Here is a 10,568-nt window from a genome sequence, read left to right on the forward strand (position 1 = left end):
TTTTATAGCACTGATCACTATATAAATGTGAATGGTCCCAAAATAGTGTCAAATGTGTCTGATATGTCCGCTGCAATGTCGCAGTCATGATAAAAATCGCAGATCGCCGCCATTACTAGTAAAAAAAAATAATAAAAATGCCATAAAAGTATCCCCTATTTTGTAGACACTATCACGTTTGCACAAACCAATCAATATACGCATATTGCAATTTTTTTACCAAAAATATGTAGAAGAATACATATCAGCCTAAACTGAGGAAAATATTTGTTTTTGTTTTTTTGTTTTTTTAAATTGGGATTTGTATTTATTTTTATTATAGCAAAAAGTAAAAAATATTGTGTTTTTTTCAAAATTGTCACTCTTCTTTTGTTTATAGCTCAAAAAACAAAAAACGCAGAGATGATCAAATACCACCAAAAAAAGCTCTATTTGTGGGGAAGTGTTGCATGACCGCGCAATTGTCATTCAAAATGCGACAGCACTGAAAACTGAAAATTGGCCTGGGCAGGAAGGGGGTGAAAATGCCCTGTATTGAAGTGGTTAAAGCATGGAATTATCCATCAAATACATACCTAAAGTCTATACAGTACCTGAAGTCATACATGAAGTCTATATTTTAAATATTTTTGGGGTATAACAGGAAGAACATCAATACCAAACAGAATGGTGCACGAGGGTACAGAAACACAACAATTAAAAGTCTGTAAAGTCCAGGGAGTATGCAGCGTTAGTGGCAGCTTCCTTGAGAGCGAAGTAGTCCCTGGAAGAACAATGGGAGAAAAGCAAGGTGTGCCAAAGTGAAGTGCAGCCGAAGATTCGACGAATGGTGCAGAGAAGAGAGAAGTATGTTTATTTTTTCTTTTATCCATCATACTTACCTAGGTGGATGCAGCATCGGACCAATGCTGCATCTATCCCCCAGCGTCTCTTTGCTGAGAACCGAGCCACTGTTCACCGCTGATGGCTCGGTTCTCACAGATACCTGAGTGGAGAGCTGCTGCCTGTCATTCAGCAGCTCTCCTGCTCTGCTCCTCCACGCTGACCGGAGCGCTGAGCTGTGGAGGGGAACGGCCATCTCAGCGGCTCGTTGAGAGGCTGAGACAGGCATCTGTCCAGTGACGTCAGCAGAGAGTGGACTTCAGATCATTCTCCGCTGAAAATGGATCACAGGAGTGCAAAACTAATTGAACTCCTGTGACCCATAGGAGAAGCCCAGCCAAACAAGCTCAGGATGGACTTCTTTAATTAAAAACAGCCAAATGGCTACTCACACTGATATAATGATCAATAGGCATATAACAGTATATTACTGTGGTCACTTAGCGGGTCCCCTGTGGATAGTGGTGTGTAGATGTTGTCAGGAGAGGAGAGGAACAACCGGCCAGATAACCATCTCATCATCTCAGAACCAGCATGGAATGTACTCAAGTCGCATCGGAAGTGACCTCAGAACATGGAAATAACGTTTCAGGACATCCACTTCTTCGTCAGATCGAAATGGCTATTAATCTAAACAGTCTATATAGAGATTCACATGGGGCATGGACCAGAAGCATTCTAGATTAAATACTTGTTGTGAAAAAACACTTAAAATACTGTACATGTTTACTTAAAATACATGTTAAATATTGATATTCCAATATCATGAGAGAAAAACAAGAGATATATCTGAATGTGGGTTTTATTTTTAGTTCTTGTGTCTTATAAGACAATCAGTAGGGATGAGCTCGATGCAGGGTGCCTTTGGCCAATCATCGCTCATCGCCCCAAACTATATAAAGCTGCTTACAAAATGTGTGACTGTGGACGGAGATAGATTGAGCTAGATTAGTCAGGCAGGTTAGTTAGTGGCAATGTATTTATTATATATATATACATACAGTGTATTTATTATTATATAATATATATATATATATATATATATATATATATATATATATATATATATATATATATATATATATATATATATATATATATATATATACATTTAGTGTAGACTAGATATTCAGTGTCCCCTTGTTGATGGGGAAAAGGGCCTCATAACCCTTGCCCGGTGGTTGTGGGGGTCTGCGGATGGGGGGGCTTATCAGAATCTGGAAGCCCTCTTTAACAAGGTGGCCCCCAGATCCTGCCCCCCCATGTGAATGGGTAGGGGTACAGTGTACAGTAAAATGACAGGAGACAATTCCTTTATTAAAAAAAATGCGTCCCACAATTTCCATCCATGTTCAATCACGACGCCTGACGGACCCGATTACCAATAGCCACTTACATAGCAATCATATGAAAACAATGTAAACAAATTGTCATGAAAAGATTCCCATTTATGAACAGCTAATTACGGTTGTAATCTGTGATTGTCATCAGCAATCACATGGTACCTAGCTGCCTGTACCATGTGAGTAACTGTAGCCAATCATAGATCACAGTCATAAGCAAGCTGTTCATGAATGTTAACCCAAAACATTCAATGGTGAAGAAAAAGATGTTTGAAAAAGAAAAGAAGATGTTTAAAAAATTTAATTAAAAAAATATATATTTTTCCTTTGTGTATAGTGTTGCATGACTGAGCAATTGCCATTTAAAATAGCAGTGTTGAATAGCAAAAAATGGCTTGGTCATAAAGTGGGTAAAACCTTCTGGAGTTCAAGTTGTTAATTCCCATCAAACACAAATATACTGTACTGTATGTAATCAGTGAAAAAAAGTCTCTAAAACAGTCAGACAGTATTTAACGCTTCAACTGCATTTCCACCTATGTGGTCTTATGTGATATAAATAGATGGGTCATGAACAACTTATCTCAGGTGACTATTTTTTTTTCCTTTCAAATGTATTTATTTGAGTTTACAGTCAAACACAAACAGGACAAGACAGAAAAGGAATCACAAGCATAGATTATTCCCACAGGACTTAAATAAAGTTATTAACATCAGTCTATCAATTAAGGGGTGTGGTTAATTGCTCACAGGTGCCTATTTAACTGGTTGTAGGACTCAGTCTGAGCGTGCTCAGTCTGAAGCTGTGGAGCTTGGTGTAAGTGGATCTGGAATAAGTGGGAGTTAAAAACCAGAGTTAGAGTGTACAAGTCTTGCTGTTTGTTTGCTGTTTGTTTGCTGTTTGTTTGCTGTTTGCTGTTTGTTGGGTTGCATTTTTGGGGCTTTTCCTTTTAGTTTTTAATTTGCCTTTTGCTGTCACTTTTTAAATAGCTTTTTTTTTTTCCTCTGGTTTCATCAGTCTATCAATTAAGGGGTGTGGTTAATTGCTCACAGGTGCCTATTTAACTGGTTGTAGGACTCAGTCTGAGCGTGCTCAGTCTGAAGCTGTGGAGCTTGGTGTAAGTGGAGCTGGAATAAGTGGGAGTTAAAAACCAGAGTTAGAGTGTACAAGTCTTGCTGTTTGTTTGCTGTTTGTTTGCTGTTTGCTGTTTGTTGGGTTGCATTTTTGGGGCTTTTCCTTTTAGTTTTTAATTTGCCTTTTGCTGTCACTTTTTAAATAGCTTTTTTTTTTTTTTTCCTCTGGTTTCATCAGTCTATCAATTAAGGGGTGTGGTTAATTGCTCACAGGTGCCTATTTAACTGGTTGTAGGACTCAGTCTGAGCGTGCTCAGTCTGAAGCTGTGGAGCTTGGTGTAAGTGGAGCTGGAATAAGTGGGAGTTAAAAACCAGAGTTTAAAACAGGAGGTTATAACAGGGGTCATAGTACCTGTGTAGTGTGAGTATCTGAGTGTTGTCTGAGTAGTGTGTGTGGATCATTAGTACTTGTGTATTGCGAGTGCACGTAGGTCTGTGAGTACCTGTGTATTGTCTTGTTGTGTACCTGTGTATTGTATTGTCGTGTACCTGTGTATTGTCTTGTTTTGCTAGCTGTTAGGTAATTTGGACAGGGTAAAATCCCCAAATCCTCACTAAATTTAATAGGTACGATGCCCGGCGGGTGTGGAGAGGCGACTCTTTGTACATCTTGCCGCATGTATGCGTTCCTTGATCATCCGATCGAGGGCGAATACTGCTGTGCAAAATGTAAGCACATTGTTTCCCTGGAAGCCCAGGTTCTGAATCTGGGGAAGCAACTGTCAGCACTGAGAAGTCCCTCCATACTAAAGGTGAGCCAGGAACGTACACGGCAGGTGCCGGCAGGGGCCAGCACAGAGGCGGGTGGAGACAAAGAGGTGCAGGCACTAGCAAAGAGTAGATGGGTGACAGTCAGGAGGGGTAGAGGGGGAAGTGCCAGAGAGGCCGATCCAGGACTGGAGCATCCCAATAAGTACGCTCCATTGAGTGATATTGGTGAAACCAGTCAGGGACCAGCACTGCTGGAGATGAGGGACTCTCCTAGCTGCCAGGGGAAGAACTCCTCCAGTGAGAGTGGGGGGGCAGCAAAGGGAAAGGAAAGACAGATTCTGGTGGTAGGGGACTCAATTCTTAGAAGGACAGAGAGGGCAATCTGTAACCAAGACCTGAAGCGCCGAACAGTATGTTGTCTACCGGGCGCTCGGGTTCGCCACATCACGGATCTTGTGGACAGATTACTGGGAGGGGCTGGGGAAGACCCGGCTGTCATGGTGCACGTTGGCACCAATGACAAAGTCAGAGGCAGATGGAGTGTCCTAAAGAACGATTTTAGGGACTTAGGAGCTAAATTGAGGAAAAGGACCTCCAAGGTAGTGTTCTCAGGAATACTACCGGTACATCGAGCCACACCAGAAAGGCAGAGGGAGATTAGGGAAGTAAACAAGTGGCTGAAGAGCTGGTGTAGTAAGGAGGGGTTTGGGTTCCTGGAGGACTGGGCCGACTTCTCAGTCGGTAACCGGTACTAAAGAAGGGACGGACTGCACCTAAATGAGGAGGGTACAGATATGCTGGGAATGAAGATGGCCAAAAAGTTAGAGGGGTTTTTAAACTAGGCGATGGGGGGGAGGGTCCAGAGACAGTGATATCCAGTGCGGAAGATATTCCAGAGGGTAGTATTGGGGGCATTAGTGGTAGGTTAACCAAAGCACAAAAACACAAGGTGAGTATAGTAGCCAGTCCTAGTTGCAATCTTGAAACACCCAATACGAGGACAATATGCGACCGGTCTAAACTATGTGGCATGTTCACTAATGCCAGGAGCATGGCGGACAAGATGGGTGAACTAGAGATACTGTTGTACAAGGAGGATTTGGATTTTGTGGGAATTTCAGAGACCTGGTTCAACAGCTCTCATGATTGGCTGGCAAACATTCAAGGGTATACCCTATACCGCAAGGATAGAGAGGGTAAAAAAGGGGGAGGGGTATGCCTATATATCAAGAATAAGGTACAAGTGAATGTGAGAGATGACATCACTGAGGGGGCTAGGGAGGAGGTGGAATCTTTATGGGTAGAGCTCCAAAGGGATGAAGCTAAAGGGAAAATAATACTGGGAGTATGCTATAGGCCCCCTAACCTGAGGGAGGAAGTGGAGACGGATCTCCTATCACAAATTGGATTAGCAGCAAGGATGGGAAGTGTTATCATAATGGGGGATTTTAATTATCCAGACATAGACTGGGCGGAGGGAACCGCGCATTAATTTAAGGCTCGCCAGTTCCTTAATGTCTTGCAGGACAATTTTATGGGTCAGATGGTAGATGCACCAACTAGAAATAAAACATTACTAGATCTACTGATTACCAACAATACAGACCTCCTCACAGATGTGGAAATACGGGGCAATTTAGGTAACAGCGATCACAGGTCAATTAGTTTCAGTATAAATCACACAAATAGGAAACATGAAGGGAACACAAAGACACTGAATTTCAAAACAGCCAACTTCCCTAAACTACAAACCTTGCTAAAAGGCATAAATTGGGATAAAATATTAGGAACAAAGAATACGGAGGAGAGATGGGTTTGCTTTAAGAGCATATTAAATAAGGGCATTAGCCAATGTATCTCATTGGGTAATAAATTTAAAAGAGCGAACAAACATCCTGGATGGCTTAATTCCAATGTAAAAATGCATATAAAAGCAAAGGAGAAGGCCTTCAAAAAATACAAGGTTGAGGGATCATCCTCAGCATTCAGAATTTATAAAGAATGCAATAAGAAATGTAAGGGTGCAATTAGGACGGCTAAGATAGAACATGAAAGACACATAGCGGAGGAGAGCAAAAAAAATCCCAAGAAATTCTTTAAGTATGTAAACAGTAAAAAAGGGAGGACAGACCATATTGGCCCCATAAAGAAAAAAACATCCCTGGGAATTACAGACCAGATAGCCTAACATCAATAGTATGTAAACTCTTGGAGGGGATGATAAGGGACTATATACAAGATTTTAGTAATAAGAATGATATCATTAGCAGTAATCAGCATGGATTCATGAAGAATCGTTCTTGCCAAACCAATCTATTAACCTTCTATGAGGAGGTGAGTTGCCATCTAGATAAAGGAAGGCCCGTAGACGTGGTGTATCTGGATTTTGCAAAAGCATTTGACACAGTTCCCCATAAACGTTTACTGTACAAAATAAGGTGCGTTGGCATGGACCATAGGGTGAGTACATGGATTGAAAACTGGCTACAAGGGCGTGTTCAGAGGGTGGTGATAAATGGGGAGTACTCAGAATGGTCAGGGGTGGGTAGTGGGGTTCCCCAGGGTTCTGTGCTGGGACCAATCCTATTTAATTTGTTCATAAACGACCTGGAGGATGGGATAAACAGTTCAATCTCTGTATTTGCAGACGATACTAAGCTAAGCAGGGCAATAACTTCTCCGCAGGATGTGGAAATCTTGCAAAAAGACCTCAACAAATTAATGGGGTGGGCGACTACATGGCAAACGAGGTTCAATGTAGAAAAATGTAAAATAATGCATTTGGGTGGCAAATGTGAAACTCGGAACATAGCTTAAAGTATAAAACTCAAATAAAAGTGGGGTAAACTGAGGACAATTGACAATTGAAACTATGACAAAAGGGTAGGTAAAGAAAAAAAAATAGTTACCAGCAGTGTATGCAGATACCACAGTAATCATTTTATGGTATAGTATACCAATGTTATGGTTTGAGATCGTTAGCCGCCTATGGATAGCAAAACCAAGCATGCCAAGATCTTATAAAGTGATGCGCTTTTAGTTTTTTGAACGCCAATAATTTTTCATATTGGCATTGTTTATTAACCCTTGTGGTTAGTTTTCTCATCGTAGGAAGGGTCGAGGTTTTCCATTTACTAGCCAAGGCAGTTCTAGCTGCAAATAGGATATGTGCTATTACTGTTCTAACTGTAAGGGGATAAGTATCAAGCCCTATATTCAGGAGGGCCAGTGCCGGAGTCAATGGGGTGTAATGCCCTGTAATTTCGCTTATAACAATGGCTATGTTTTCCCAAAATGTTTCAATGTGAGGACAGTTCCACAACACATGGTACAAAGTCCCTATTTGGTTACATCCTCTCCAACATTTGTTCGTGGAAATATTTTCGACAACCTATAAGGGGTCATGTACCACCTGTGATAGATTTTTTGAAAGTTTTCCCAGTGATCAACACAGGAGGACGTACTGAAGCTCAGGTGTATGGCTTTCAACCATTGCTGCAGAGAGAACTCTTCCTCTAGATCTTTTTTGTCAGGAGTTTTGGCCAGTAGTGTTGGACCCAGCAAGGAGTTGTAAAAGAAGGAGATCTCCGGAGTGTTGTATTTGATCTCCCCTGTAGGAATTCCCAGATCGGGTTTGGGATTTCTATGTATTCTTTGCATTTGGTAACCTTGTGAAAATGTCTAATTTGCAGTGACCTATATGCATCTATATGTAGCTCACTTCGATGTAGGTTTTGTAGGAAGTTTACGCCCCTTTTATGGCTTTCACGTCAAAGCCACTAATAAGCCATTCATATGTTTCAGTCGGGATATCTAGTTTATGGGTACTTCCTTTGTGGGCTGTACTAGTGGCTAGTGTGTGGCAGGCCATTAAAGTAGCTCTAATTATTGGATAAGACACCTTGGAGGTAATTAATGGGGACATAAGGGATGCTGCTAATATCCCTAGGAAGTCTTGGTGCTTCATAAAACTTTGTTCCATCTTGACCCATAATTTGTCATCTGTCTTATGGATCCAATGTTTTACTTGGTCTAGAAAGGACGCGTTATAGTAGCCCATTAGAACTGGTAAAACTATCCCACCATTTTTTTTTCAATACTTGTAAGGAGGAAAGAGCAATCCTCTTACTTTTGCTTTGCCAAATAAATTCGCTCAAGAGGGAGTTGCATTTAATTAAGAATGGGTTGGGGATATGGATAGGGAGTGTTCTAAATCAGTATAATATCCTTGGGAGAACTTGCATTTTGAAGGCGGCTGATCTACCCAAGAAAGTTGAGTTTTCCCTATGCGCCTTAGATCTTCAGTGACATTAGACAACAGGGCGGGAAAATTAGCTTTTTGGAGTGAATTAGTTGGGTAAGAAAGTTGAATTCCTAGATATGCTATACATTTAGATCCCCATTTATATGGAAATTCGTTTTTCAGTAAATTGATATGTTCTTGAGATATTCCTATGGTGAGAATCTGGCATTTGTTGGAGTTGACCTTATAGTAAGAGACTCTCCCAAATTCTTCTATCAATTGTTGAATTTTCTGTAGGGAATTGTAGGGTGGCAATAGAGATAGAATAATGTTGTCTGCAAAGAGACCTATTTTGTGTTCAGCTTATCCCACCCTTAAACCCTGGATACGGGAATCAGACCTGATGGCCTCAGCAAAGGGTTCTATAGCCAGGGAGAATATGATAGGAGATAGGGGGCATCCCTGCCTCGTGCCTTTTGAAAGGTCAAATGACCCAGACAGTACGCCATCAATATATACCCTCGCCGAAAGATTATGATAAAGAGACATAATAGCAGCATGCACCAGTGAGACGTATTCCCAATGGACTCTGTCAAATTCCTTCTCAGCATCCAATGCAAGGAGCAGAGAAAGCACTCGACAAGCCTCAGCATGATGTATTAAGTTGATCATCCTCCTTGTACCATCAGGAGCTTGTCTTCCCTCACAAAACCCACCCATTCTGGCCCTAAAAGTAGTGGTGTTAATCCTAATAGTCTGTTTGGAATATATTTTTGAGTCCGAGTTTAGAAGCAATATTGGTCTGAAGTTCTGAGGATGTTTAGGCTCTTTCCCAGGTTTAAGTAGGGCAATGATAACTGCTTCTAACATTTGTTTTGGAAAATGCCCTACTGAAGCTGCTTGATTGTAGAGAATAATCATGTAAGGGCCTAGAACTGGGTTAAGGGCTTTGTGGTACTCCGAGGACAGTCCATCCATTCCCGGTGATTTACCAATGGAAGGGAGGCAATTACATCTGGGATTTCTTTTAATTCTATAGGGTGATTTAGGAGGCCTATAGAGGTGTCGTCCAGCACCAGAAGGTTTAGTTTGCTTAGAAAATTAGATATTACCTCTGTATTGGGTTGGGGGGTGTCAGTATCCTCTTTTAGGTTATATAGTGAGGCATAATATTCCCTGAATGTTTGGGCTATCTCAGAGGGGTCAAGGACTTTTTTGTCTGTTTTATGATGCTGAAGTTGGGTAATTTTTTCCCTGGCTTTCTTTTGTTTGAGTAGTAGTGCCATTTTCTTCCCCACTTTGTTATGTTGTGAGTAATTCATTAATTTAAGTCCCTTGATATATTTATCATGTTCGGATATTAGAACTGTTCTAAGTTCCTCTCTGAGGAGTGTGAGTTTAGACAGCAGGGTCCTCTGGGGTGATTTTTTATGTTGGGTTTCAAGTAAGTCTATTTCAGCCAGTAGGGTAACCCGTAAGTTTCTTTTTTTCCTCTCTCTGGAGGCCATCTGGATCAGCACCCCCCTGGCGAGAGGCTTGTGTGTACACCAAAGGTTGAATACACTGCTGGAGGACTCCAAATTAAAGAGAAAGAACTCCTCCAACTTTCTCCTCAACTCCTCAGCATATGTAGGATGCGACAGAATATACGTGTTGTTCCGCCACAATGGCACATTATTACCTGTATGGCTCTCTAAAATTTCCAGAGAGATAGGTGCATGGTCGGACCATGTAATATTGTAAATTTTCGCTTCAGTTACCCTGTGGAGAAGATTTTTATCAGTTATGAAACAGTCTATTCTTGAGTAGGTTTTATGGGGATTTGAGAAAAATGTGTAGTCCCTCTCTGATGTATTACGGTAGCGCCACGGGTCATGGAGATCTTCCTGTAGTAGGTATTGTTTGAGTCCAACTTTCTTTGTGGGATTCGAGGAAGTAGTGTCCATTTCCGGGTCCATCAGGATATTAAAGTCCCCACAAATTAACAAGTGGCCTTTTTGTATAGAGCGGGCTTTGGTTAAAGTTCTCTTAAGAAACCGTATTTGGTGCCTGTTGGGGGCGTAGATGTTCCCTATTGTATAAAGGACTCCTTTTAATTCTGCGGCTAGTATTATATATCTACCTTCCGTGCCCACCATTGAAGTGTGTAATTTAAAGGATATTGAGTCCCGTAAGGCTATTACAACTCCTCTCTTTTTTTCCTTAAAATTGGCTTGGTAAACATATGGGAAGTGTTTATGGGTGCACTTGGGAGG

Source organism: Aquarana catesbeiana, linkage group LG04, assembly GCF_042186555.1.
Source record: "Aquarana catesbeiana isolate 2022-GZ linkage group LG04, ASM4218655v1, whole genome shotgun sequence".
Taxonomy (NCBI): domain Eukaryota; kingdom Metazoa; phylum Chordata; class Amphibia; order Anura; family Ranidae; genus Aquarana; species Aquarana catesbeiana.